This window comes from Protopterus annectens, chromosome 6.part1 (genome assembly GCF_019279795.1).
Source record: "Protopterus annectens isolate FY-2018-M chromosome 6.part1, PAN1.0, whole genome shotgun sequence".
Classification (NCBI taxonomy): Eukaryota; Metazoa; Chordata; order Ceratodontiformes; family Protopteridae; genus Protopterus; species Protopterus annectens.
The window spans coordinates 452,004,631-452,031,352 of record NC_056738.1 but is presented as its reverse complement, the minus strand read 5'-3'; the positions used below and the strand labels follow the sequence as shown (position 1 = coordinate 452,031,352).

Genomic DNA, 26,722 nt, shown 5'->3' with positions numbered 1-26,722 from the left:
TTATCCTTCTGCTGCATACTGCAATGTCCATCTCTTTGGTTTTCATTTATTGTTAAACATCTAGGTAAACTGATCATAGTATCCTCTTCCATTACAACCCAAACCACAGACAAATAGTATAATAAGTATGCAATATAATATATATAAAAGTAAATAACTGCAGAATATATTAAGTGCATTAAAATAAGGAAAATATGGAGCGCAGTACACACATGTCAAAATAGTGGATACATTCAAAATACACCATCATAAACAAGACAATTTGCTAAGCATTTACTAACACTGAAATTAATCTAATATATGTACAAATATGATATTACAATACAACATTTACTGTGCATGTTTCCAAGCAAGAGTCAAACATGGCTACTATAAATGGATGCACAGGTTTGTAAGCACACACTTCTTTGACCTTCTGCTACATACTATAATGCCCATCTTTTTTGTTTTCAAATATTTATTTCCTGTTTGTTAATTAGATCAGTGAACTGGTTCTGGTACCCTCTTCTATCACAACCCAAGCCACAAATACTGTAGTAGGTATGCAACACAATGCATTAAAGTTAATAACTCTAACTTAAATTCAAGTACTTTAAAATAAGGAAATATGGAAGGCAGTGCATACATTTTAAATGCAGTGGATACATTTAAAACATACCATCATAAAATGACAATTTTCTAAGCATTTAATAACATTGAAATTAATCTAATGTCTGTACAAATATGAGATTACAATACAAGCTTTACAGTTAAGTACATAATCAACACATAACTGTGTATTTATTATGTTAATATACCTGGATTTATGTTTGCTAAGTAGCAATTATACTGCTATGTAGAAAGCATTAACCATGATCTTTAAAGTGTGAACTTTTCTATTCTTACTGTAGATTGCCCTTTTATAGTATTCCGAATACATAGGAATTGGTTGATTTTTGGATATTATGGGTAATAGCATTCCAGGCTGCTACTGCTGCCTAGATTATAGGAGTGCTTGCAAAGGAGACATATGAAGTGGATTTTATTTTTTCTTTTGTCGCCCTCCCCCAAGTTAATGTCTTAAAGCCTACTGCCTCTGATTCTAATGATCTATTCATTCCCTGCAAGGTGTGACCCAGACTATTCATCTACCAGCCCTGGAAATAGCCCTACCAATTCATTCTGTGGTCCATGCAACAGCCTCCAGCAAGGAGAAAAGATAGCATGGACGGCTGGGCATCATCTGCTGGGAGAAGGTACCCAACTAACAACCCTTCCGGTGGTTGACATCATCATTTAATGTTTCTACTGTGGGTAGGCGGTACCCATGCATGTTCTTACACTCTTGTGAATGCCTTCCAAATTTGACATTACACATCCCCTGACCCAATGCCCCCCCCCCTGGAAACCAGTAACCCACTAATTTGGATCAGTAGTGCATCAGGTCTAAATGCCAAGCTCTCTGCTGGATGAGTGTACCAGCAAAACATTTTCAAACCTCTCCTTTCCTGCCCCATCACTTTAAGTACCTGTGCCCGCAAATAGATTAGGGTTGTTTGGGTCATAGTCAGGGCTTTAAGCCCTATGTCAATGAGTTTTATTCTTATACTGTTTCCAGTAGAAGGACAGTATGAGTCAATGATATGTTAAAAAGGCGGAGAATTCAATAGCAGTATGGCTGTTGGTGAAAGTGGTAACCATTTAGTTTCATTTATTTATTCATTTATTTATTGATTGCCATTTGCTTACCAAGATAGTCAGAATGGGCCATCATATTGACGACTTTTTGGCAGTGGCCTGGAGAAAAATGCTCCACTTACAAACAGATATTACATAACATAACAACAGATTTACAAAAAGTGCATACTAGGGGATAACCAATTAGTTACAGAAAGTGTATGAATCAGGAACAAGAAAAGGTAATAGCAAAGTACTTTACCTCATAAATTCCAGTGATTTAAGATCATAAATTGGCATTTTGGTAGGTGAGGTCAGTACATTGTGTGTTGTATTGGGGTTTCAGTAAGAGAAATGATAGTGTTCAGAAGGAAAAGTTACTATAATTTGCAATGTATACATGTGTGCAGACCTTAAAGGAGGATTAGAAGGGTGGTAAGTAGGGGAGCTATTTTGATTATGAGTTGAAGAGAGCGATCAAGTTAGTACTAGGTGGCAATGTAATACTCCACAGATTGTGCAAATGCTAATTAGAAGAAAAAGTAAGAGACAGGTGCTAAATTAAGATAAGAAAGTATGAGGGAAGGAGAAGAAGTACAGGTGTGAGAGATGTAGGTGAGAGACAGCATGATTTCAGAAAGGTACCATAAGCTAAAGGAGACCTAATTAGAGGTGAAAGGCAGCAAAGGGGAGAAAGATGGCAATACAGATAAGAAAATAAGAAGGAAAAAGAGAATCTCAGGTGTACATGGTTGTAAATGTACATCTAAAATACCACAGTGGTGTTCTCTTCTTTGTGAAAGGAGGATGAAATACAAAATCTTATTTCAGCTTTCTGGATTATGGATAAATTGTACTTGGTATTTAATGTGACTTTTGGAAGTGTATATTTGAGTCTTGGAATTAGCATATTAATGCCAAAGGCTTGCCCTTATTGTTTCATAAGCAGGTGTAATTCTGTAGTGTAATTTAGGTTGCTTTAGTACTTTTTCTGCTTGGTACTATTTATTTTCCTGTAAAGATAAGTAATGATAAGGAGTAGGCCCAAGTATTTCCATGTTATAGTAAAGGGAAGAGTGTTACTATATGGATAGTAACTAAAGGAGTTTGTGTAGAATAAAACCTTTTGAGGTGCCCAAGTTCATAAATTCTGTTTTTTGAGGATTTTATGAAAGTTTTTTGAATATAGCCAGTTCCAAATTAGACTATACTTATTAGAAATAAATGTTCTAAATTCTGAGATAATCTATTGAAATTAAACATTTCGACATCATCTGCATAAATAATGCAATTAATGTTTGATAGGCCAAAAGAAGACTGCAGATGAATAAAGAGAACAACAGAGGTCCATTAAACCCTGAGGTACTCCCCTTTGTAAATGCTCCATTTTCCAAAGAAATATTATTTATTGAGGTTTGAAAAGTTCTACTGCTTATGGAGTTGGTAAACTAGATCAGCACATTGTTTGAGAATCCAGTGTGAGAATTTTAGGAAAAGCGTTTAAATTATATTGTCATTTGGGTTACATCCCTTCTGCAAGATAAGTGAAGTACCACTGACTGCTCACTCCATCCCTTGTTAGTTGTCTTATTTTATTTGTTACTCAATCCAAGGATGCCCAGATCACAGTCAGGGTTTTATGATTCAGATCCAAAGATCAGAAAGAATTGAAATATTTTTATTTTGTTTACCAGCTATGACCCACTATTTACAACAAAACCAATTTCAGAAATTCATATGGCAATCCTACAAAATCAATGAGGGAAAATGATTTTACTACCCCAAACAGAAATAGTCAAACAGGGCTTATAAACTGTAGACATAAACAGCCTGTCTTATATTTCAATATGCTTAATGGTTATCGTTTATCTAATCAAGTTTTGATTCAACAAAATTCAATCAGCTGAATCTAATTCTGTGAACTGACACTCATTTCAATTTGTTGCAGCATGGGATAAAGCCTCCCCAACTCTCATATAAAAGTGTTGCCCTATACCCCTTAAACGGGTCTATAACACGATGTTGCATGATTAAGAGTGAATGCTCTATTATTGAACCCTAAAAACCGAAAGCACTGAATGTCGAACACACGCACTGTAAAAAAAAAAAAAAAAATCCAAACAGAAAATAAAGTGGGGGGGGGGGTTCACCCCCCACACCCCACTACTTAAATATACCAACTCCGAGATCACACCACAGTGGAGGAAATGGCAAAATCCTGAAAGCGGTCCAGTGATTTTTTTCCCCAGGAAAAAAAAAAATCACTGTTCCGTGTGTTCGGCATTCAGTGCTTTCGACTTTTAAGGTTGGATATAAAAGTGTCTGCTCTTGTTATCATTCGACATCGTGATATAGACCCCCCCCCCTTAAACTGATATAATTAATTCCAATGTTTCAAAACTTTGGGGTAAACTAAAAAAACTTTCAGTGAAGGCTGATTTGTTAAATTATTCTGTACCATCATACGTTGCTGAAACAAGATTCAGTGGGACAAATAACAATACTTGTTTAATATCACCTCACAGTTTTGTTGTATGTGATAACATTAAGGAAGAAAGGAAATGCACAGGGTTTATATTTGCAGTCGTTGTTCCAGCAGGGACAGCAGATGACCTTAGTTAGGAGAACCGAATATGTTAATAAGCACACACAAAGTAAATAGAGCCTCTGCAGCATTTACATCTATTTCCATTAACCTGCAAATCCTAAATCTTAGGAAAAAAAGACAAAAATCTTTTGAAAGTGGCTGAAAAGTTAATACTGTATTAAAAACAAACACCTTTAAAAATGCTGAGTATCTCTAGATGTGCAAGAAACTCTGTATGAATTTGTTAAAGCATTACATTTTTCTTTCCAGTTATGAAGAAAAGACATACCCTTGCATGGAAATTCTAATGGTATTATTTTTGTCCAAAGTAACCATGTTTCGTGAAATGTTTAAATTAAGGACACCTTGCATTAGCTGCAAATTCTCAGTAGATATATATATTACAATCCAAGATGTATTTCTTTTCAGAGATAATTAATTTGAAAGTATATAGCAACACTGGCTATGTGTTTTACTTTTTCTACAGAATTGTTGAGTGAGACTTTATCTTCATTTGTACGTGACCTTTGAAATTCTGTGCTTTCTCCCTCTATCACACAATTGTACTTTATCTCCTAAGTTTCCATGTCTTTCTAAACAGTGCTGGAAACCCTGCTATGCATACTAACATAAACTTAGTATAAATTATTTTTATGTCTATACAGTTGTATTCATGCTGAGCTTTCCCTTCAGCAAGTTACTTGTGTCCTTTTAGGGAAAAGACACTTTTGTCATCTGTATTCTCCAAATGTGTTCAGTGCAACATGTGCATTTAAATAGACTACATAAAAATAGATCATATAATTTTCTTTGCCCTTACCCACAGAAAGAAGTAGGATCAGTGTTTCACAAGAAAAAATACACTTTTGCTAGAACATTGTTTAACCGCTGGTATGTACAATCAGCATACCTGTTAACTGTTCAGATTTTCGCAGAATGCCCAGAATTTTACCCCATATTTTCAGTCTGTTTTTCATAAAATTTGTGGTTTTCTGAATATTATCGAGGACTGAAATCACCAAATAATGCCACACTTTTAAGTTTCAAGGCTTTATACCCTTCAGAAAATGCATGGTAGCACAAAATCTGTCATTCTCGTACCTAAATGTATAAGATCAATATTTAAAATCTGTCCCTTTTTGTGGTCTTTGTCCCCCCCATTATTTATGCTTTGTGCTGGTTTCTTGCATTAAGATGTTCAGAGGCATGACAGTCAGTGTAGAACCTCAAAGAATAAAAGGACATACCCTGATTACCTGTGCAAGTCTCAGTAAGCATAACCTTCACCTGCAGCCACAGAAACAGCTTGTACTTGATGCTGTGTATTCAGCATATAGGCATACAGATATCCAGATAATTTGTAGATATGCAGATACCCAAATAAAACTGTAAGCAACTGTCTTCTCTGGGTGTCACATGTTTGAAAAGACTGAACATTATCTCACCCACTTATCCAGACAGTGAGCCAGATTCAATAAAGCCTACACTAAGTGTACACGATATGTATTCAAGAACATTCTTATCCCATTTTTTGCGCTTTCTAGTTAGTCAGAAAGATTACACTAAGTGCACATGTAGTCTACACTTTGTGGTAACCTTTATGAATTCCTGTCAATATTTAAAGCTGCAAAAATATCAGTAGAAAAAGTAAAATTAGGAGGAAGAAGGTGTGAGTTATATCTGTGTTGTCTGTTCACTCAAAAAGGTGTACACTTAATGTAGGTGTTATTGAATTCCGGGGATTCTCTTTCCCTAAGCTAATCTGCTTTATATTTGCACCTCATACCTCATTCTTCTATTTGGTCAATCAAAGGTTACAATATAAACACACACATGTCTGTGTGTGTATATATATATATATATATATATATATATATATATATATATATATATATATATATATATATATATATATACTTAAATTAGTTGAACACTACTTTTGTTGACAGACATAATGTTGAATCAAATTGATTGACATTATGCAAGTATACAAGATTCTAGGCACAACTGAGAATTAATCTCTGTGCATACAAAACTTAAAAAAAAAAAAAAAAAAAAAAAAACAAAGAAAACAGCCCCCCCCCCACATCCCAACCCTCTTACTAATTATATATTCTTAACTCCAAGATCGTACAATCATTGGGGAAAAGGGATATTCTCCTACCCAGGTATTGTCAGTCTCACATAACTGTTGACAATCTGATTAATTGACCACATTGTGTTGATTAAACAGATGTCAACCGAAGTATCCTTTAATACAGCAGTTTTAAGGTATTACCATGATACCTCCTGAGAAGTATTACATGCCTGGAATGCACTTTGGTCATCAGTACATAAGCTTTATTCCCTTTAAATAAGTGTCCAAATACTAAACATCAGTTGACAGGGTGTATCAATCAGATAATTTCTGGTCTGGAAATTAATTTGTGACAAAAGGTCTCTCATAACTGGTTCAGTGAGTCCTTTTTCTCTGTTGTATCAAAGCTATAAAATAATTTGCCCTCTCAGTTTGATAAGCCATGCATAAAGTCTTTTTCTAACAAGAGTTGAGTACCTCTCCTTTTATGTGATATACCAGTACTGTTTAAGCATCACTTAAACAGAGTCAAATGATGACATCTGTCTTACTGGTGTGTGATGTTCTAATTTTCTAGATAATTTTCAAACTTTCAGATGTTACACATTACACACTTCACATAATTAATGCAGCAACTCATTGACATCCTGTTTTGTTTGCATTGACAGAACTTTATATTTTCTGTATTGTATTTTTCTTTTTGTTTGTCTATAATTGAAATAATCCTGTTCTTATAATCACCTATCTCGTATCCAAAATGTTATGATGCTATGTAGCTGTAGACTGTTTTTCTGAACAGGTTTTTATTTTACATCTTTGACCAGTTTCTTGTCTCTCCAAGAATAGATTATGTCAAGCAAAGAAACACGTTACAGTAAAATATTCTTTAAGAAATGGCTTTAACATATTGATCTTACAATCTAATAAACAAAAGAATGAAATAAAATGGTTCAGGATATTATTGTTATTATTTTAACACCTTCACTGAATTAACACTTAAGACACAGGCAAACATACATTTATATAAAAGACAACAAACCATATTAACATGTTCCCAATTACAAACATTATATATCACATATATTATTTTGTATAATTTCCTATAATTATCATAAATCCAGCATTACATAAATTGTTCAAGTCTTACATTCCTTTAAACCTCACTCCTCCTCAAAGAAATTATTCATTATTCTACATGCATTATTCCACAAATTTTACTTTTGTCTATGTAATTTGCTCCTACTCTTTTCAAACTTCCAGTTCTTTTATCTCTGTTACAATATCCAGAACTTCAAATAACTTCAAATACAGTTGGTTTAGACTTTGGTTTCCATTTCTAGTAATTGTTTTTGGGCAACTACCAGAATTAAACGTACCAATGCCTTACAATGTCTAGCCAATTCAGATACTGTACCCTAGATCAAAAGACCATTTCCTTAAATACAACCATTTGCTCACCCAATATTTCTGACAGAGCACTCTGTAGAGAATTTTTAAAGTCTGCCAACTCATTACACTCCCAAAATATGTGTTCTGAGTTATTGCTTTCTTCCCCCATCACACCTCCAGCATTTGACATCTATCTGACAAAACTTCTTTGGAGTCTGCTTGGGGTATAACAATACCAATTTAATTACTTCCAAGCAAAACTAAATATTCTAGATTTTGTTGCATATTTGGACACCATATATATATTCTTCCATTGTTTCTTTGTGAATTGCTTATCCAGTCTCTCTTCCCAATCTTTCTTAATCTCCTCTGACTGGTTTCTATAGTTATTGTACAATATTTTATATGCCCTAGTAATTATTCCTTTATTAACAGCAGCTTCTGTTCTAGATTCAATAGAAATTCTATCAGAGCAAGTCTTTCACTTAAGATTCCCCTATCCCTTTTTCTTTACCTATACTCTGACATCAATTCCTGATAGGGAAGGCAGTCTCAAGCCTGCAGTGCAAATGTCTTCTTGGCTTCTTCCAATTCTATTACCTTTCCCTCTATAATTATTTGCTTCCAATATCTTGGTTCCTTTTTAGTTTTCTCCAGTAAATTCCAGCCCCCTCTTGTCTATTCACTGTACCTCTAATTGCAATTATTCCTACTGGCAAAATATCCTTTTTCCATTCTTGTGTTGGCTTTGTTCTTAGAATACTTTCTACTGCTTTATGAATACGATATTTTGTATGGCTGTTGTTATTCACCTCAAGGATCTGTATCCAAAATCCCAGTCACTCCTTATTTCTTGAATTTACCCCTGCTTCATCATCATCCCTTTCCACTGTGAGTTATAGCATTCTGCTTCTGCTATATATCTGAGCCTTAACTCTGTAGCTCTAAAATATACCTTCAAATCAGGTAATCCTAAACCACCTTGTTCTATTGGAAGGGTCAACTTATCCCACTTGACCCTTCCCCTCCCACATAATATCCTTCAACTCTTTATTACTTACTGTCTACAACTTCTTGTCTGATTGATAAAAATACTTCCGAACTCTATTTAACACTTAAGGAACTAAAAACATTTTCACTGCTTGCATCTTGCTATCCATATCCATAAATAAGAGCTTCCAGTTTCTTAGTTTTTGTGTTATCTTTTGCTTAGTTTCTTCCCACATATCCTTAGCTGTCATAATAGAATCCTTTTTAATCCATACTCCTAAATATTTCATTTTATCATGTCCCCATAAATATGGGCATTGCTGAACCAGTTCATGCGTGGTTACATAGATTACAGCTATAGCTTTTGTTTTATCTTTATTAATTTTATATTTTGAAAAGACTTGAAACTGTCTCAAAATGTTCCTCAACAATGAGATGCCCTTTTTTGATTTTATCAGGTACAAAATAATATTGTATAATATAAATAAAGTACTTTTTTGATTGATTAGCATACCAATTATATCCTTAAATTTCTGAGATCTGTCTTTTCTTTGCCAATGGCTCTAAATATAACACAAAAAACAAAGAGGACATAGGGTACCCCTGCCTGGTTCCTCTGTTCAGATACAACTTATCAGAGAGGAACCTTCCCACTTTAATTTTTGCCTCCAATCCCTCATATATCCTAATTAACATTATTACTGTATATGAGAATGCAAATGCTTCCATTGCTCCACTCATACAATCCCAGCTTACTTTGTTTAATGCTTTCTCTGCATCAAGATCCACTAACAACAACAGTATTTCCTATATTTTACTGTCCCCTGGATCATCATTGCTCCATTGTTATCAAATGTTTGCCTTCCATCCACAAAAACACACTGATCCATATCTATCAATTTTGGCAACACTTTTGCTATTCCTTTAGCTATTATAGACATAATCACTTTATAACCATGATTGAAAATTAAAATAGTTCTACATGAAGCTGGTTCTGATGGGTCTTTACCATCTGTAGATTTTACAGGCACCACAGTTTTCTTCAAGGATATTGGTGTGTTCCCTTCTTTTAAAATACCGCTAAACCAAACCTTCCAGCTCTTTAGCACTTTCTTCCATCCTAGCTTCCAAACTACCAGAGGAATACCATCTATTCATGATATCTTTCCTGCAGATTGGTTATATATCACCATTTTATCTCATCTCCTGAGATATAACTTTTGAACCTCATCTACCTCTAACCTTGGCATACTTAAAATTTCCATAAATGTTTCCATTTGTGCTTTTCTTGATTCCCACATTTCTCTGCTTTACACAAATTTTCATAAAAGTTCCAAAATATCTCTAATAACTCTACAGGATCACTGGTTGTTTTTCTTATTTTAGGCTCACTAAGATTGGCAACAACCCTTTCTACATTATGCTCCCTCAGTCATTGTGCTAAAAGTTCTTATGGTCTGCAGTTATGTAAAAACAGTTGCTTTAAAGCAAAGTTGCATATTATGCAAATGCTCCCTTATTTTCTCTTTACCACTCTGCAGTTGTGCTTCCTCTTCTTTTGTGGGATTCCCTTTATTCTGCAAAACTTTAAACATTGCCAGCCTCTCTAAATAATCCTTGTTGCTTCCTAACCATATATCTTTTTGTTTTATCTCTACCTTAGATTTAAACTCCACTTTCATTTCATCTCACTTATTAGTATAACTTCTGAAGAAATTTCTGTCTTCCCTAATACCTCTAATTTCCACTACCCATTCTTTAAATTCCTCTCTATTTAACAGGTAGGTGGGGAAGTGTCAGTGTCACCTTTTTTCTTCATTATCTTGTATTTTTATTTTTGTTGTTATGGGTGCATGATCTGAAATAGTTATTGGATGTGTGTCAAAGCTTTCAATTAAAATGCACATTTACCTGTGAAATATAATTTTTGTCTAGTCTAGCCCAGTCATTGTGCATTGGGAAATAATATGCAAATTCTCTCTGAGTTCCTACTACTGAATTCATATCTTCTGTACCAGATATTTTCATAAATTCCTTCAGAAATCTGCCCTCTTTTGTTATATTTTTCAATCTAAGTTCCCCATATACATCCTCACTGTTGCAAATCAAGTTACAGTCTGTGCCTGTAAGTAATATTCCTTGCTGATAGCTGAATATTTCTCCCCAAATTTTCTTAAGCTCCATAATAGCAGTTTTAGGTGGAATACAAATACATGCCAGCATAATCCTCCTCCCTTCCCAGTAATCCCTTACTACCACAAAATTCCATTATTATTTTTTTCCTCTTCTATAATTATTGGAGCTCCCATAGCAATTAGTGTAGATATTCTCATTTTCCTTAGTCCCTGATATTCTGTTGAATATCCATCCTGAAATCCTTTCTTTCTCAAATTCACATGCTCACTTGTTTCCAGATATGTCACCTGTAGAATTATTTGAACTCTGCATTTCTTAATATAATTCAGTACTCTTACCCTTTTGTCTATATCTGCAAGGTCATTTACATTCCAAAATAACATGGATAGTTTAGCCATGATGATAAGAAGCTATTATCCCCACCTATTATATATAACAGCTTTTTTAAATGTCTTTTTCCAGCTTTTGTGTTACATGTACCCACTAATGTCTGGCAGGTTGATCCTTTATATAATTGTTTCTTGTCATCTCCATTTGAACCTATGTCACATTTTACAATTTTGCAACAGAGTCTCCATCCACATAAAACAAAGTTCATCCCTGTCCATATTCAAGCCCAACATAGTTCCATGGATGGGAAATAGACAGCTTACCTCAGGACTGTCCCCCTGTGCTGCTAATGGACAAAGGCAGCTCATAAAAGTTTTATCCCATGCATAGGTCCCCTTAAATTATCTATTGTATGATCTCAGTTATTCTTATTATGGGTAATATATAATTATTGACCATGGGATGGGTAAGGCCAATCTATAACCAAATGAGATAGGTTACTTCAATTACAAAAAGGGAAACTGGATGGGCTTACAATGGCCCACAAGGGCAGCTGGCCTAGTACTTACCTATGAAGTGAACAAGACTTCTTGCTGCAATGACAACTCTCAAAAAAGAAAAAAACAAACAACCCCCCCTCCCCAAATACCTCCCAAAATACCCCATAATATATTAACTTAAAACACACAAAACTATGTACATTTTTCAAATAAATTTTAACATCCTGTTAGGAACAAGTGTTCCAAATTGACAGCTGTATCCACATGCATTGCTTAACCTAAAATTATATGTTATCCATGCTAAGGTGCATGTTACAGTCTGTGCTTCAACTTACACTAATTGTTGTTTGTTTTTGTCTTATCTTTATTCCACTCCAGATGCCAAAAACAGATTGTATACTTACACAATACATTAACTTTTAGCTTAACAAAAATTACATGAGCTATCTTTAAATAAAACTAAATCATACACTCTTTTAGTAACTTCATTGAGGTACTTAGGTAACAGGGAAAACTGTTATCGCTTATTTACTTCCAATAATTTCAAACTTTATTTTTTACTAAGCTGCTTGCCCTTATACTTTTTTATTTTACATTTCTATCAGCAAATAATGTCCTGACCTATCAAGATTTATTGCCTTTACCTGTAGTCAGCTCTTCTTCACGGAAACATAAGATCACAATGTACAGCTGCCCTGAGCTGCAGACTTCTCAACTCACACTGAACATTTATTTGCTAAATGAAAACTTTTCTTTACTTTCACGGTGTTCTCTTATTTTTAAACCCTACTTGCTTACACAAAAACGTATTAGATTGAACAAAAACTTATTAGATTGAACCAAGGGCTACCCCCTTAATTCTTTCATCAGGTTGGCTCACCTACAGACATACTGATTTTATTATGTCCATAGTGATACCATGGCTAAAACACAACTCTCATTATACAGGATATAGCAAGACTAACCCATAATTCCATAACAGTACTCCTAAGTTTTCCTACTTTTCTCCTTCCATCTGTCTAGAAGGGCTTTGAAGTGATCTAGCATCTCAAAACTAGGTCATAAACATCTTTCCCACCAAAGGCTAGAACTGTAAACACAATATTTTTTCATTGAAAAAAAGAATACCAATGTACATCAATTAAAAGAAGACTTTTGAGATATATAAGGATATATGAATTACTGTTAATTCAGAACTACTTCCAGAACACACATACAGCCATATAAATAAAACTAGAATGACAATATACTGCCTAATAAAGTTAATCAATGATGGTTATTCTCCTCTGTCTGTCTGTAAACTGAGTGTGTGTGTGTATCTGTATCAATCTCCATATCTACATCTATATAACTAACTGTATCTCTCTCTCTCTACCACACACACATCCATATCTACATCTATACCACACACACACACACACACACACACACACACACACACACACACACACATATATATATATATATATATATATATATATATATATATATATTTATGAAATAACATAGCATGGTTGTTGTTACCATTTGGAAAAGTAAAACTGAACAAAAGTGTATAAAAATTGGATAAATAATGCCTGTAGTAGTGTTAATAAAAATATCTATAGTGGTCCTATTCATTGTAAACCAAGTGATGTTTCTTAAATGAGCACTGTATTCTTGTTTCTTTTAAGAATAGAAGGATACTTGGCTATATTAAAGAGAGCAGGTTTATTTTATGAGCTAGTGAATATAATATGAAGACAGGGCTGGGAAAAGACAATTCAGAGAGCACCTGCCCTTTTGTGAAAGGGGATGTTTTGTCTGGAGCCATGGGTTTGGGAGACAGAATCAACTACAGTGGAGGAAGACTTGAAAGAAGAAAGGAGAAATTTATCTTTACACAAAAATCCAGACAGACCTACAAACAGAGACTGTTTCTTAGCAGTATAAGACTAAGTAAAATATTGAGTTAAAGGTATTTCCTGCATTTTTTCTGAAACCACCAGATTTTGTTTTTTCCTTGGAAGAACCCGCACTTAGTTGCATTTGTGTATAACAAAGTGAACATTTATTAGACAGGTTATCTCAGTTGCTTCAGTCTTCCACATTGGTGGATTGTGGTGGGCAAGTTATTAATGCCAAGGTACAGGGACTTCACCTACTACTACCAACATGAGTGCAACTTCCTCAAAAAGAAAGTGAAACACCTAGAGTAACTGAGAGAAAGATATTAACAGAGAGAGGGTGATGGAGAGTGAGTCTTGTGCTGTGCAACATGGTTCATGAGGAAATTGGTGGACAGCAGTGGCTGCAGCCAAAGAGGTGGTGTTATAGTTGCTACACTGAAGGCCACCCTAAAAATTGTGTTAGAATTACAAATTTACCCAAGAGAATAATCTTGAGGAATATTTTTGCTACTTTTGAGTAGGACAGCCACTGGGAAGGATAGATTTGTGCTGTGTTGGCCAGGATATTAGCCTAAAGTGGAAAACCATTGCTAGCTTTCATGGACATGGAAAGGACTGATTACCAGTACAATAATAAAGCCAAAAAAGGCATTACTTCCTTGATCTGGTTTTATCTCAGAGATAAAGACACAAATGTTTCATACTTGAACATATTCTCATAACAAATTGATTTGGTCATAATTATGTAATTTAAATAAGGTTAATTTTGATTAGATCCTGAGTATCAATATAATAAGAATAAAATTAGAGAAATTGGCAAATTCAAAAGATCTTTATCAACTGTTTAAATAAAATGACTGTGCAAATTCAAAAGATATTTATCAACTGGTTATATAAAATGTCTGTGTTAAGCTGATCCCTGAATACTCCAAAGATTATGTTGTACTAGTAGAAAGGCTGTTATGCCATGGGACTTTGTATAGAACTGATCAGCCAAGACCTATAGTAAAACTTGTGTCAAATGTTGGTAACAAACAAAAAGTAACAGCTTTAGACAAAATCTGTTTTAATTGTGGAAAAAAAGTTGTATAATCGTATTTGGTACTGATAACAGCAACAATGATACACCTGTAAAAATTACCTCTGAAAAGCATGCTACTAATGATGTTGTGCCTATGTAATGTGACCAATTACTAATTAGAATAGCTGTGACTACATTATTACTACACAGTTAAGTACAATGTCTTAATTAAAGGCAGAATGCTGTAAGGAATACTAGACTCAGGCAGCATGGTCTCACTTCTAAAAAGACGATATGTCAATAGGTCAAAAGAAAACCCTTAGTAACAAAGTTGAAACACTGTACATTCTTGGAAATAAGAAACTGTATCCTATACTCAGAAATACCAAATATGTTTGTGAAGGTAGCTCATCCAGGAACAAGTTTTGTATTATTTACTCAGGTTATAAGGAGTTAGTGATTAAATTTGTAGAGACACATACATTACTGCTTATAGTTAGCACAGCCACATTTGTAGAAGTGTTATTTCTTAAATGCTGAGCACATGTCAGTCTAGCAGGTTTACTCTGTGTTTTTCTACAGCTGTACTGTGGTGGATGTGGACATCCTCATACTTTTCTTGGTTAAGGTAGCTCATCCTACTGTCATTACCAATTTCATGCAAGATAGTAGATAATGATTTTCTCCAGTTTATATACAGTTGTGGTCGCAACAGGAAAAGTAGCTCTTTTGCAAGACAACTGAGGACCATCAGGTAAAGAAGTCTACAGATGTGTTTCTACCTAACTTACAAATAGGGGGACAGCAACTGCTAGATACATTATGTAGATTGTATGAATCTAACAAATATCAACACATGCTGTTGGAAAATGCTTGAGGTATAAATATTTGGTTAGGGAGATAGAGAGAGGAAGAACACACACCATTTAAAGAGCATACGTTTATGGCTGTAGAGTCTGCAAGAATAGAAGCTATAAAAGTGAAAAACTTGCATACTAAAATATTGCAGACTGCTGGGACAGAGCAATCTGTAAGGACAGAACTAGTAGAATGAAAAGGTTTACACAATATGATACTGATGCATGCAAATGCTGTAAAAGAGAAAATAAAACTGTTATTTCAGCTTAAAAGTGTTGCAAAGCAGACAGTGGATGGGGCTAGAAGAACTAAAGAGAAGGAATTACTCAAGTATATTTATTCTAAGGGGCCTACATTAAGAAGCATGGAAAATGCACAAATTGATCTGAATGCTATATATTCTATAAAGTATAAACAGAAAACTCTAGAAATAGAAAATTAGAAACAGCAAGTAGGGGATAGGAATATGAAATGTAACCATACGAAAGTTTTCACCAGGGTAATTATAAGGGAGAAACAGTACTTGGTCAGAGTTTTAAATCCAGTTCTCTCAGTACAAAACAGAAAAACCAAATAAGAAAAGACTTTAGGTAGAATATATTTATACATAAGGAAGTAGGTAAAACTGAAGACAAAATGTGTTTTAAAGAATGCTTTTCAGAAGGAAAACAACCAAGAGAAGAATGAGACAGTAGAACTATGACATTCACTGCCCTTGAGACATATGGAGAGCCAAATAGAGAAGACAAGGAAAAGGATAAGGTGGGGGTATACTAAGGGACAAAATAACCTTGAACAGAGTCCAAATGATATTCCTATTGAGCAAAAGTGATGGTTCTATACAATGGTTTTATAAAGAAAGGGCCAAAAAAGATATACAAAATAGAAACCGTAACTAAAACTAAAGAATACATTTGTGATTTATCTTTTTTATGGTAAAATTTATAAACTGGGGCCCTAGTGCCAGTATTTGTAGGTGAGGAATCCCTCACTCATAACAAACAGATTGACCTTCATGTAAGCTGGTTAAATTTTAAAAAACTGGTGTGGGAAGATGACACTTTGAGCAGGACAAGGGAAATATAGCTGAAGTTGTGGTGGAAGAGGAAGGACAACATGTTTCTACTCCTTTGGCCGTACTTTGAGTTACAAAATTATTTGATGCACAGTACTGAAGCCAGCAGTAAGGAAGTATAGCAGGATTTTAAAACACAGACAAGGTAGATAGCTTATGCAGCCAGAGTAAAACATATCACAAAGCTTCAAGTCAGAACCTGAAGGACAAGGTGAAGGATCAAAAGACTGGGGAATTCAAAATGAGTAATAGCCATGTTTTATGCAGTTTTATGTAGTGAATCAAACTAGGAAAAGTTAAGTAACAAAAACTGAAGTAAAAAAAAAAATACAGACAGACTCAGTTTACCTATTTTCCAGTTAGCACAGAGGATTAAATGGACTTTTAGTCAAGGGTACAGGGCTTCATTCCTTCCACCTTAATGTGCCTATTGTGTGACTTTGAGCATGTCATATGAGCAGACAGTCTTTCCTATTTACTTTTGAAAAACAACACTTTATCCCATGGGGGTTACTCATTTAAACAGATAAAATAAAAATAAATAAACAAGACATTAAATGGCTTACAAACATGCATACATACACATATTTCAGGCATGGGCAATAATGCCCTTCCAGCCTGCTGATATAAAAAAACTAGTCATTCCCATAATGTGTCCAAGTTGTTCTTATTAATATTTAAACTAATGCTTGCTTTAATATAGTTTGAAACTCAATTCCATGCATCAACTACTCTCTCACAGAAACAATTAGTACATCTCTCATTCCTATATAATTACCTACATAGGCTGTCTGGTGGTTCTATACTATGTTTTGATAACCCCAAACATTCCCAGAGGTAGTTGTTTCTAAATACCCTGTGTGCCTGAATAAGGTCTCCTCTTAAATATCTGTATGAGACACTCTACAAGTTAGATATTTTAGTCTTTTATAACTTAAAGTTTCACATGTATGGATGCCCTTAGTATAGTTCTGCTATAGTATTTCCAATTTACTCATGCTTATTTTATTATAAGGTTTCTGCATTGTTATTATTACTTTACATTGGGACTAATGTAACTTAGAAAGATTTCAGATTTCTGATTTCCTATATCTTATAAATCTTTTTATACTGCCTGTAGTTTTATACCCATCATTAACCGATTGGATGATGTGCTTGAAAAATAAATTCAAGGCTGGATGTACTCATTTACCCAGGTTCTTAAATGAATCTATAGTTTCAATCACTGTGTGCTGTATTAAATATTTATCCTTCAGTTTATGTGTCCCAAATCTCATATGCTTAGTCTTTGATTTATTTACCACTATATTATTCTCTTGTGCTCAAGTGAACAATTTAGTCAAGTTCTTTTGCAGACATTCCTCATCTTTAACTCATGTAATTAATTTACCCATTTTTCAAATCATCTGTATACAGACTGTTGAGCACCTCAGAAGAAAAAAATGAATCTGAAAGATATTACCTAAACAAGTATGAGTCTGGGACAGAGCCCTGTAGGATACCCTGACTGCAACCTAGAATTTCACCTGTCCAATTGCTGTACGATACTTGCCAAATCCTATTTGTAACCAATGCAGCCATCCATCTTATCAAAATTGCATCAATACCTAGTTGATGTAATTTATTGGTCAGGGTTTTGTGCATGACCCTATCAAATGCTAAAGTTAAATCTAAATAAATTACATCACAGCACATTTTTTTCATTTATAGCTGTTATTATAGTGTTATAGAATGTCATGTTCAGGTGGTCATTCATCTGGTTTCATCATATGCATGCTGATATATGGTTTGGAGTCCCATGCTTTCCAGTTATGACAATACTTTATTCACATGACTTTCTCTGTTATTTTTCAAAAGTAAGAAATTAAACTTATGGGTCTGTATGACTTTGGATTTTTCCTATACCCGTTTCCCTTAAAGACAGGTTTAAAAAGTGCATGTCTGCAATCTTGAAGAATCTCCCCATACTTAAATGACTTAATCTGAATAACAGATATGATGGTACTGTACATTCATGTCTGAAGTGTTCTTAGGTTATTAATACGATGACATGAAGGATATTGATGTTTTAGATAATGTGGATGTACTACGTCTGCAGAGAAACATCAGTTGGATCAAACAAGAAACTGGCAAGTTAAATGTTATGATGTCTGTATTAAAACTAACACTTTTGATGAAAAGCAAGAAATGTTTTTTAAAGTGTGTAAGTAAAACAAAAATGAAATGCAGTGAATATAAAGAATAAGATCTCTAACTAAAGTAAGATAAAATAATTTCACAGACAATAGCTGCTCTTTTTGAACACAGTGCAATAAATGTATTAACAAAAGTAGACAGCATAAGATAGACATATGGAGACAGAGCACTTTAGACAGAAACTTTGCAGACAAGTAACTGCTCAGAGGACAGGTAACTTACAGAATAAAATGCAGAATGTGTGTACAGCATTCTCTCTCTCTCTCTGAAAGAAGGGATTGGAAGCTTTGATGCAGAGAGGATATCTGTTGTAGCCGAACGTGCAGCTGAACGATTTAAGTAAGCAGAAATCTTAACATCTTTCAAAATGACTAAAGAACACCTTAGTTTCAGGGTAGACCCATTTTGTCAAAAGTTATGATAATTTAAGTTAATAACAAAGGGTCTATAAAAGAAATACATGAACTAGGGGAATTTAATGCTGGAGACCAGATATTAGTTTTCATTTCCTGATAAAAAAAGACATTTTTGGCTAAGTGACAGGGCTCATTGGAAATAACAGAAAAAGTGAATAAGATAAGCTGCAGATTTAGATGTAATGGTAGGAGATAGCCAGAACAGATATACCATATCACCATTCTGAAATCACTGAAAAAACATAAACCTCTCTAGTTAGATAAGTAGAGACTAGTGAATCTGTATCAGAAAGAAAACTGGTCTCATGAACATTGAAAATCATTAACTTTTAAAAATCATAAACTTAGTGCCCCAAAGAAGAGCATCTTCTTATTTTTTGGAATAGAAGGCATTTAGATGCTAGATTCCATATAGTTAGTGATAAGGAATTTTTGCATATACTTATTGCAATTATTTTAGAATACAAGAAAGTCCCATCAAAGCTAGAGTCTTCACTTCATTTTATCTTAAACCTTCTGTAGTAGAGGCTCATGGGATATATGCAAATAATGCCTTAAGGCCATACCAGTGTTTCTGCTGTATGGTTTCTGAATGCCCATAACAATTTACTTTATTTTTTAAAGTCTTTACTGGTACATTCAGAACAATAAAGCCAAAGCTGAACTACATGACAACATGTCACATTTCACCCTTTTTCTATGCTCATCAGGACAGCATACAATATTGTCTGGCCATAATTAGAAACACAGAGCTTAAAAACAAGCCTGATGTCCATAACATTACGGTAACTGCAAAATATCCTAAATAAAGTCCAAAGCAAAGTGTAAAAAAGGTTACACAGAGAAATTGTTTAGTAAATAATACAAAAACAATTCTACAAAAGGTAAAGTCTTCAATGTGTGTTATCCTAAACTTCCTGTGGTGAACACTCATAGGATACATATCACCTACATCAAAGGTAAGGATGAGTGATACTTAAAAGGGTAGTGTTTCTTTAAAGCTGTACTTATTTCTTTGAGAAAAGAAAAATATATCTGTTTATTCAAAACAGGTTTGTTAAATGAGCTAGTGAATATAAAATAAAAAAAGAGGGCTGGAAAAAGCTCAGCTGGATACGATTTGTCCTTTGTTGATTTAGGTCTTGCTGTTCAGAACTGTGGTTCTTAGATACAGAATCAACCACAGTTAAAGAAGACTTGAAAGGAAAAAATCGTAATTTTTCCTGCTAGAAGAATCCTGAGAGAACCATCAACAGAGGCTATTTTCCATCAGTTTACTGAGTATAAGACTGAGTTAAAGGTACTTGCTGTGCTATTGGTTAAACCACTAGGACTCTGGTTTTGATCGTACAAACCTGAATTTAATTCTGTTTATTTATAAGAGACTGCAAAAAGTGGTGGTCACAGCTACTTTAGTATTCCACAATATCTATCAGAGTGTGTGTGTGTGTGTGTGTGTGTGTGTGTGTGTGTGTGTGTGTGTGTGTGTGTGTGTGTGTGCGCGCGTGTGTGTATGTGTTTGAGTATATGTATGTATGGCTCCCCTTCTAATACTCAAAAAGCCATATCATTGAATTTCATTTTTATGAGATGAAAACTGTGAAAAAGAAATACCCAAATGGAGAATTTTTCCCAGGGCAAGTAAACACTTGCCCAAAATGCCCATTTCTACATCTGTGATCCCGGAGTTGTTATTTTTATATATATATATATATATATATATATATATATATATATATATATATATGTACAAAATCCACAAAACCAACGAGCTAGACAAGTAGGCGTATAGAAACAAGTGTGTTTTGCTAATCAACCAAATATAGAGTTCCTTACTAGTCCTATGAAACCACCTCCGTGATCCAGAGGCTACGAGCTTGTTAGCGGCCACCGTGTTGCCAAGAATACTGGATGGTGCCTGCAATGGTTATCTCAAACCAACCTCCGTGCTTAAAATGCTTAGACTGCAACCCACTTCCGTATGGAGAAGTTTGTTAAAAAACTATGATAGCAAATCCAAATCCAAAACGAGAACAAAAACCATTCGGTTCAAAACTTTTAATCGTAAGCGCTTTCACGGCTGAGAGAAGCCGCTTCATCAGACAAACAACAAAGCGCTATTAAAGCGCCAAATTTAAAACAATCCACGCAACACATAGTTGCTACCAATTTCCGGGTATACTGCCCGGAGATATTTAAAGTGACAGTGCAAAATACCTATGAATTCAAGCGCTTGCTTCTAACTAAAATAATCAATCCTACATATAAAAGACACTCAATTAAAAACATCGTATATGTCAGTAGGCATTGTATATGTTACCAGTTAACCTTATAACATTAAATAATTAAATATTTATAAATTCACGTACTCAAATTTAAATGTGTAAAACCAATGCCCATATCATCGCAGATAGCAATGCAGAAACAATATGTACAATTACATTAACATAATATGTATAAGGATATAAAAAATCACAAGGACCAACTTAAAAGCAATAATACTGGGAATAGCTATAGCATACCCTTATATACATTAGTATAGAACCAAAATGTAAATAGTCTAGAGTACATATAACCAAACAACTGTGTATCCTAAGGAAAAAGAATGCACATTAATTATGTCTACTCTAACTACATAAAACTCCTAATAACAACAGTAAGTTTAAATAAATGTATGCTTTTAAAACACAAATATAGCATGGTCTAACTGGTACACGCTATAACAATAAGATATTATAATAGCATGTGCAGCACAAAACCGCACACACTAAACATACCTAGTAAATATTTAAATAAGTACACGTGGGTATAAAACCTTTTATATGGAGGTGTGGAATTATAACAATGGATACGTGCTTAAAAATTGTTTAGAGCAAGGATAACATGTAATTCAAAAGCCTCATTAGTCATATATACATAAGCGGAAGCAAATGCTAGAACCACATACGGATCATCTCAAGGGTCTTGCCTTCAAATGAGGTTTTATGGACAAGACTTCATTCAGACCTTTTTCTCTATGGGCCGCCAACCTACATATCCATTTTAGTTCAGCTTGTTCTGTGAGATTGACTATGTTGCCTAGTCTGGGACTAGGTTCTATCACTTGGAGTACTTGAAATAAAAATGTGTGCATCGCACCCTCTCTAATAGTGTGTTTCGATAGGGCACTGTATTCTTGCTTTCTAGCTAGGCAGTAACCATGGTCCCTTATCCTCTCTCTAAGGGACCTATTGGTTTTGCCCACATAGAACGAAAAACATTGAGTGCAATGTGCAATGTAGACAATGTTTCTGGTGTTACAATCACTATTCTGGTTTAATGTCCAAAGATGACCTGAGACAGGATGGCTGTAATAGTGAGATTCATCTACATACTTGCATTGCACACACTTGCCGCATTTGCTTGTTCTTTCAAATCCTGTTCTTTCATATATTCTTGTGCCCCTGCTGCTGCACAATAGTCTCTTCAAATTGAGCATATTACTAAAAACAAAAGATGGAGTATGTCCCACTAGTCTAGTAATGCTCTCATTTGCAGTGAGGATGTTCCAATGCTTACTGATCAAGGATTGTAGTATACTATGGCCTGCTCCATATGGCATAACAAACCCCATAGATCTATTGTCAGGGGAATCAAAAGGTCTTCTGCTTTCTCCACCCAACAAATAGGGTTTTGCTCTACATTGTCTAAGGTCTTGCATCTCTCTGTATACAGTCTGGATTTCATCCTCAGAATAGGCTCGTGTCAAAAGCCCTTCACGTAGTTCATTCAACCCCTGCTCATAGTCATCATTCCTGGTTGAGAGCCTGGATACTCTCATAGCCTGGCCCTTTATAATGTTCTTAAAAATATGAGAGGGGTGCATGCTGTCCCTGTGAAGAAAGGAGGGTGTGTAACAGGGCTTCCGATGCAGCCTAGTGTTGATGTTGTTATCACTCTTATACAAGGTTATAGAGCATTGGAACATCCTCACTGCAAATGAGAGCATTACTAGACTAGTGGGACATACTCCATCTTTTGTTTTTAGTAATATGCTCAATTTGAAGAGACTATTGTGCAGCAGCAGGGGCACAAGAATATATGAAAGAACAGGATTTGAAAGAACAAGCAAATGCGGCAAGTGTGTGCAATGCAAGTATATAGATGAATCTCACTATTATAGCCATCCTGTCTCGGGTCATCTTTGGACATTAAACCAGAATAGTGACTGTAACACCAGAAACATTGTCTACATTGCACATTGCACTCAATGCTTCTCGTTCTATGTGGGCAAAACCAATAGGTCCCTTAGAGAGAGGATAAGGGACCATGGTTATTGCCTAGCTAGAAAACAAGAATACAGTGCTCTATCGAAAATTAGAGAGGGTGCGATGCACACATTTTTATTTCAAGTACTCCAAGTGATAGAACCTAGTCCCAGACTAGGCAACATAGTTAATCTTACTGAACAAGCTGAACTAAAATGGATATGTAGGTTGGCGGCCCATAGAGAAAAAGGTCTAAACGAAGTCTTGTCCATAAAACCTCATTTGAAAGCAAGACCCTTGAGATGACCCATATGCGGTTCTAACATTTGCGTTTGCATATGTATATGTGACTAATGAGGCTTTTGAATTATATGTTATCCTTGCTCTAAACTATCTTTAAGTACGTATCCATTGTTATAATTCCACACCTCCATATAAAATGTTTTATATCCACAGGTACTTATTTAAATATTTATTAGGTATGTTTAGTATGTGCGTTTTTGTGTTGCACATGATATTGTAATATCTGTTTGTTATAGCGTGTACCTGTTAGACTATGCCATATTTGTTTAAAAGTATTTATTTATTTATACATACTGTTGTTGTAAGGAAGTTTTATGTAGTTAGAATAGGCATAATTAATGTGCATTCTTTTTCCTTAGGATACACAGTTGTTGGGTTACATGTACTTTAGATTGTTTATATTTTGGTTTTATACTAAAGTATATAAGGATATGTTACAGCCATTCCCGGTATTATTGTTACTTTTAAGTTGGTCCTTGTGATTTTTTTATATCCTTATACATGTTATGTTAGCGTAATTGTCCATATTGTTTCCACATTGATTTTTGCGATGATATGGGCATTGGCTATACACATCTCAATACGTAAATTTATAAATATATAATGATTCAATGTTATAAGTTTAAATGGTAACATATATAATGCCTATTGGCATATACGATGTTTTTATTTGAGAGTTTTTTATATGTAGAGTTGATTATTTTAGCAATGTTATAAGCAAGTGCCTGACTTCACAGGCCTTCTGCGCTGTCACTTTAAATATCTCCGGGCAGTATATCCGGAAATTGGTAGCAACTATGTGTTGCGTGGAATGTTTTAAATTTGGCGCTTTAATAGCGCTTGGTTGTTTGTCTGATGAAGCGGCTTTTCTCAGCCGTGAAAGCGCTTACGATTAAAAGTTTTGAACCGAATGGTTTTTGTTCTCGTTTTGGATTTGGATTTGCTATCATAGTTTTTTAACAAACTTCTCAATACGGAAGTGGGTTGCAGTTTAAGCACGGAGGTTGGTTTGAGATAACCATTGCAGGTACCATCCAGTATTCTTGGCAACACGGTGGCCGCTAACAAGCTCGTAGCCTCTGGATCACGGAGGTGGTTTCATAGGATTAGTAAGGAACTCTATATTTGGTTGATTAGCACAATACACTTGTTTCTATACGCCTACTTGTCCAGCTCGTTGGCTTTGTGGATTCTGTACATCTTTGGGGCTTGGTGGTTTCTACTATATATATATATATATATATATATATATATATATATATATACTTTCCCGGTAAACAAATGTTAAATAAATAAATATATATGTAGGTATGTACATATTTATATATATATATATATATATATATATATATATATATATATATATATATACATGTATATATATATATATATATATATATATATATATATATATATATACATACATACACATATATCTGTATTTATAAAAACTGTATTACTAATAATTATGAGCAGAAAATGTTGCAACAAAATTAATCTAAAAATAACATCAAAGTTACCAGTTATCTTTAAACAAAAATATAACATCACACATAAAAAAATTGAAAGGAAAAATAAAAAGAAAACTAATTTATTTTTAGAGAGGTTAAAGTAAAAAAGAGAGAGAGAGCGATAAAACACAGCCATCATAATTTTCCTGATGTTAAGGAATGGGTGTTTAGTACTCTAATGTATAGTGTGGGGGTAAGGGGCAGGGGTGGGGTAGGGTTAGCAATCCTGAATTAGGTGGTATGGGGGGCAAAGAGAATCACTCAGCAGTATAAAAATGTTGTTTTAGGAGGAAAAAGTGTCCATCGTAAAAACACAGGGGTCATCGAGTCAATCCTAATGGAGTACTCACAGTGCAGAAAAATTCAATAAAGATTTGTGTTAGGGGGTGTTAGTATATAGATGTGCCTGTGGCTGTCTATAAGGACTCAAATGAAGTTGCATGAATGTGTGTATATCTGTGTTGGTATTAACCTTGGATCATTAACTGGGGAATCAAGAGTCTGTGTGTGTGCTTGCAATTTTATCATTGTGTGCATGTGGGTGAATGGGGGAGTGTTTCTGTGATAGTGATCAGCTTTGGGTGTGCTTGTTTGTAGATGCATGTATGTGTGTGGGTGGGCATGGGTGTCTGAATGTATGTGTGAATGTAGGGGGCTGACTTTTCCAATGTGATGCATGGGCTGCTAAGGAGAACTTTACTGCTATCAAGTTTGACAGCACTTGAGTTGGTTAGTGAGCAATTCAGAGACATGCTAATGAGCTAAAAAGAGACTTTTTTTTTTCATTTCTGCCTTAGCTGCCTCTCAATTGCATTTTCTTACTCAAACAGTAAATGGCTGACTTGCAGTTAGGCAATTACTATGAATGGTTCTTACATTTCTGGATTCCAGGGAATGTAATTTACTTTATGTGATTCACTGTGAAAAGATATCATGTTTCTAGGGAAGCAATAGTTTCCAGATATCTATTCTGTAGTTCAAAGAAGAAAAAATGTAAATATGACAAACATTTTTAGTTGTTAAATTATATAAAAATCCAAAGCATGTTTTGCATATTTAAGGGCTGGTTTATTCATCACGGCTTTAATTGATTGAATGTGGATTTAAGATAAGTAATAGTTTGCAATAATTTAGTAGCTTATAAAATGTTATAAGATCTTACTCAGGAAAAGTTAAATAGGTGATGCTTGTTATCTGATGTTGTGTCTTTCGGCTTTTCCCGGTTAGAGGCCGCCACAGCGGAACTCCGGTCCGCTAATGATAGGTAGTTGATTGTTACGTGCCAAGTTACCAGCCCTGATGCACAACCTTCAACGAAGGTACGCCCATTCACGCATGTCTCCATGCAGAAGACGCTCTACCTGAGAATCGTTGATATGATGTATAATACAGACTTGCACATTTAGTTGGAATTCTTTACTAAAACTATTTAAAAAGACAACAAAACATGTAAATGTCAACATTTTCCAGACACTTAAGTGCTTACAGCATTTTCCAATGATTTATACTTTTCATATAAAAACTTTCTGAAAAAAATAGTT

General features: G+C 34.5%; 1 protein-coding gene across 1 annotated transcript in view; it reads right to left on the bottom strand.

Moving 5' to 3' along the window:
• ASIC4 (acid sensing ion channel subunit family member 4) overlaps positions 1 to 26,722 on the bottom strand; it is a 406,766-nt gene that overhangs the window by 141,679 nt on the left and 238,365 nt on the right. The gene's annotated exons all lie outside the window — the stretch shown is intronic.